Below are 5491 nucleotides of genomic sequence, written 5' to 3' on the forward strand. Positions count from 1 at the left end.
ATTTTACCATCAATTGCTTCGAAAACAGACATAATAGCTGCTTTCTGATGTTGTGATCTGATCTGTTTTACCCCAGTGCAGCTCAAGGATGTGCTGATCGCCTTTCTGATATTATTAATTTTCTCAGAGAAGAAGGAAGCAAACTCACAGCATTTGCTGTCTGAGAGCATTTCACTGGGAATCTGACTTGGGGGGTTTGTTAGTCTCTCTACAGTAGCAAAAAGAGTGCGGGTGTTGTTTAAGTTTTTGTTTATAATATTTAAGAAGGTCTGTCTAGCTTTGCCTAATTCCACATTGAAAGCATGAAGAGTATCTTTATAGATGTTATAATGGATTTCAAGTTTTGTCTTTCGCCACATGCGCTCAGCTTTTCTGCATTGTCTTTTCATATTTTGCACTGCTGTTGAGTTTCTCCATGGTGCTTTTTGTCTGCCACTTTTCTTCCTGACTTTCACAGGAGCAATGTTATCAATAACATTCTGTACTTTTGAGTTAAAAGAATCAAGGAGAAAATCAACAGAGTCTGCAGATATACTTGGTGTTAAAGATATAGCCTTCATAAACAGTGCACTAGTATTCTCATTTAAGCAATGCTTTTTGACAGAGATAGATCTAGCTTCAACAGTCGGAGAGATCAATAAATCAAAGAAAATACAAAAATGATCAGATAGCGCTACATCCTTAATGACAATGGATGAGACATTTAGACCCTTACTAATAATTAAATCTAGAGTGTGTCCACGATTGTGTGTAGGTCCATGTACATGTTGAGTCAGATCAAAAGTATTCAAAACAGTTATGATTTCTTTTGCCATATTGGATTCTGCATTTTCTATATGGATGTTAAAGTCCCCAGTAATAGCAAAACAGTCAAACTCAGAGGAAATTGCTGATAACAGTTCTGTAAAGTCCTCCACAAAGGCTGGAGAGTATTTTGGAGGCCTGTAGATAACTATAAGTAGAATGCGAGGAGCACCTTTTAACATAATACCCAAGTATTCGAAAGACAAGTAATCACCAAATGACACTTGCTTGCATTGATAGACATCTTTAAATAGAGCAGCAACACCTCCACCTCTCCTAACAGCTCTGCAGACACTCATAAATGTAAAGTTAGGAGGGGCTGTTTCATTCAGGATTGTTGCACTGCAACTGTCTTCAAGCCATGTTTCATTTAGAAGAATAAAATCTAGGTTGTTTGTGGTTATTAAGTCATTGACTAGAAGTGATTTATTTTTAAGTGAGCGGATGTTTAAAAGTGCTAACTTAACAGTCTTACTTTTTGTCTCTACAGTAATCTTAGTTTGACGTGTAATAGGTAGCAGATTAAATGGGTTTGCCAAACGGTTTGAGAAGGCCTTAGGCTTCCTATCACGTAATAAAACAGAAATAGAGAAAGCTACAGGCACACTGGGTTCCCACTTGTTCTGTAAACATTTGATTAAGTCACTGTTATCATAGCGGGGACCCAACACACATCACTGAGAGCTGTTATCGGTTGTTTTTGGTTCACCTAGAACAGACGGAGGAGGTTGAGGGCCCTGGCGTTGTGGCAGGGGCCGAAGAGCTCTCGCAGGAGGTGGGGGAGGGCGAGCTGGGCCCACAGGCTTTGGTGGTTTCGGGGCTTGACGCTTTTTTGTTGATATCTGGGGGCTCGCAGCAAAAGAGTGGGAGAGTTTGGTTCCAGCATACACCAGTTCCTCCATTTTCTCTGAGAAGCACAGAAGAGGGGAAGCTGGAGAAAGGGATAACGTGTCCGGTGAGAGGGGCTGTTGCTCTGGTGTTACCGGAGGCTGTAATATGTTGTCCTGGCTTCCCTGGCTGTTTTCCCGAAAGTCGTCCTTGGGTGCTGAATCTTGGAGCGGTTCTAACACGTCACTGTCTCTCGGTGAGCTCTGTGGGCAGGGCTCAGTCAGGATTGTGTCCATGAGCAGTGGTTGTTGTGGCTGCGTGGTGTTATCATTGACCTTGTGGGATGTGTCAGCCGCATGTCCATTCAGGTGCTGAAATGAAGTCCTGTGGTCAGTTGTACTCTGTCCAGGTGTGTTTGTGCCATTCAGATTGGCACACACTGCTGAAGGATGATGGAGGGAGAAGTAGATATTGTCCTTTAGCACTCTTGAGCCCAGTTTGTTTGGGTGCAGGCCATCATGAGTGAACAGTTGTCTCTGACTCCAGAACAGATTGAAGTTGTCGATGAAAGAGATTTGTTCCTCTTGCTGGGAGTGGTCCACTGATGAACGACTGAACTTTTAGTCTTTTAAGCATTTCAAAAAGTTCATTGAAATCCCTCTTAAGGAGTTCTGACTGCTCCTTCCGAATATCATTCTTCCCCACATGAATGATTAGTCGATTTGCAGTCTTATATTTCATCAGAATGCTCTTAAGTTCCCTGTTTACATCAGAAACTGTTGCTTGTGGAAGGCAGCATGTAGTTGTATCCCTGCTGCTAATGTTTCTGATAATAGAGTCACCCACTATCAGAGTCCTGGGCTCGGCTGCTCTCTGAGCTGAGTGCCGCTGACTGTTCAACCTTGAGTGGCAGTTAGCATCGGTTTTAGCTGCTGGCTGATTTGATCTGTGTCCGATCATGTTTGGGGATTCCTCACCCACATTCATCATGTCTGGAGATTCCTCACCCACATTCATTAACACTTCAAATCTGTTCTCCAGATGTATTGGCGGTGGTAGGGAGCTAGTGTTTGGGGTAGAGGATGCTACTGCATTAATATGTGATACTCGTGACAATCTGATGTCTCGAGTGCCTTTGGGTCACTCTCCCTGTGTGTGCCATCGATTAATATGTTGATCAATTTCGGCACTCAGTACGGTCTGTTTAGGGGCATTAGAATCATGGGACTCACCGACTGTGTGCTGAGGACGTCCATGATGAAGCTCTGTTGTGTGTTCCTTCTGGTTTGGTAGTCCCGCAAGTAACTTTGTTTCAAGAACTGCAATCCTTTGTAGAAGTCTGTGGCAGTTTGTGCAGCAGGTAGATTCTTCAACCAGAGGAGGCATATTATTTCTAATCCTTTTGGATGTAGGCAGCTGTGTTTTCCCTTCTCCGGAATGTAAGCTGATGGCTGCCATCAGTGGGAGGCTGGTTGGATAAAAATTCCCCTTTTTTGTGGTAATTCTTCCAGTTAAAAAGATTGTTGGTGCCAAGATTTGTCGTTCGAGCACTGTGCCTATTTGCTGTAGTTAAAATTAGGAGATAAAATATAAAAGCAATAGAGCAAAGCGCGGAGCTGTAAGCAAGAGCGCCCGAACAGTAGCGAAGCAGGACTCCATCTAGCCATCAGACCTGCCAAGAGAACCCCCAAAAGAAAGTTAACCAGACAGCATGACAGATAAGTACAAGAATACTAAAAATAGACAAATAAAAACTGGGAAATTGCAGAAGGGAAACACCTCCTTGATAATGCTCTACCATCTAACCTTAGCTAGCTATAGAAATTCTGCAAAAGCTAGCAAACCTTTGCAAAAGGATAACGATGCAAGCATTGTGTTCAATGCCATGAAAACAGACATTAAAAGCTGTATGATGTGTAGCGGCAGCCAGAGCTTTGCGACTAACTTTGATTTGACAGATGCCGTTCTTGCACCTTAATAGAAAGGAAGCAAAAGTACACAAAGTGAATTAATGTTATGAAGCTCAACACAAAGTAAGAATATCATCAGTATGATATTATAATAAAATCTAACTACAGTCAACAGACTAAAACATAGAATGGCATTACAACTTTGAACTCTCAAAACCATTTAAAATGATAGTATGACATTAGACCAAGAAAAACAGCTTTGCGTTGCATCACAATTAGATTCCTGCGATGATCTGTCTGCGTGTGTGTGTGTGTGTGTGTGTTTGTGGCTTTAAGGTTTAAACTATGATTAGGGTTTCCCCGAGCCTTTCGACGATAGAGCCGATTATTGTACGCCATTCTTGTTTTATACTTTCTTAAATTAATTGTATAAGCTACCTGTGACATGTGGATCATTAACATGCTAGAAGTTACAATGCAAACGAGCACGACATGCGCTCACGTTGAACAACTCTGTCTCTAACAACGATTGCATAATACTGCTTGTGTAAACAGAGCAAAAGAGTAGCCTATGATTTTACACTTAATCAACATCGAATCGACATCAAAGTGCAAAAACGATGAAAATACTTATCACTGAGATGAAATGCTGATTTGTACTGATGCGAGAATGGTGAAGATTGCAGCCGTGTCTTTTGACACACTGAAATAAATAGGAAAACAAATAAAATCCGTGAAGCGAGGACCTGCATGCTTCTGAATTGAATGGGATTTCTCTCTCCTTGTCGCGACAGCTCGATGAATGTTTAAAGTTGATAGGCTGACATAAATGACACAGTGGCATTTGACATATCCCGTCTAAAATGAAAATTTTTTCATTAAAGTAGTACATCGAACTAACATTTTCTGTGATTATTTAGATAATGACAAAATAGCATGTGCATACATCATGATTGCGGTTCACTGGAGCTTAAGTTTTTAGATAAAACCGCATCAGTAATTTAATAGATAATGATAAAGTCAGACTGGGTTTTTAAACGAGCTATAGCCCGCGCCGGAAATGAAGATTTGCGTCTCCGAACTCAAACATGTGTCAGCAATCTTATATACTCCAATTGCAAGATATTGATTGGTTAGCTCTAAACTAATTGGTGACGTAACATTGAGTCTTCCTGGCAGAACTTACACTAGAGCTTTCATTTCTGTAGGCTACACAATCATGGGGAAGACTGCTGACTTGACAGTTGTCCAAAAGACGACCATTGACACCTTGCATAAGGAGGGCAAGACACAAAGCTTCATTGCAAAAGAGGCTGGCTGTTCACAGACCTCTGTGTCCAAGCATATTAATAGAGAGGCGAAGGGAAGGAAAAGATGTGGTAGAAAAAAAGTGTACAAGCAATAAGGATAACCACACCCTGGAGAAGATTGTGAAACAAAACCCATTCAAAAATGTGGGGGAGATTCACAAAGAGTGGACTGCAGCTGGAGTCAGTGCTTCAAGAACCACTACGCACAGACGTATGCAAGACATGGGTTTCAGCTGTCGCATTCCTTGTGTCAAGCCACTCTTGAACAACAGACAGCGTCAGAAGCGTCTCGCCTGGGCTAAAGACAAAAAGGACTGGACTGCTGCTGAGTGGTCCAAAATTATGTTCTCTGATGAAAGTAAATTTTGCATTTCCTTTGGAAATCAGGGTCCCAGAGTCTGGAGGAAGAGAGGAGAGGCACACAATCCACATTGCTTGAGGTCCAGTGTAAAGTGTGTCCAGTGTTTCCACAGTCAGTGATGGTTTGGGGTGCCATGTCATCTGCTGGTGTTGGTCCACTGTGTTTTCTGAGGTCCAAGGTCAACGCAGCCATATATCAGGAAGTTTTAGAGGACTTCATGCTTCCTGCTGCTGACCAACTTTATGGAGATGCAGATTTCATTTTCCAACAGGCACACA

This window comes from Megalobrama amblycephala, linkage group LG12 (genome assembly GCF_018812025.1).
Source record: "Megalobrama amblycephala isolate DHTTF-2021 linkage group LG12, ASM1881202v1, whole genome shotgun sequence".
Lineage (NCBI taxonomy): Eukaryota > Metazoa > Chordata > Actinopteri > Cypriniformes > Xenocyprididae > Megalobrama > Megalobrama amblycephala.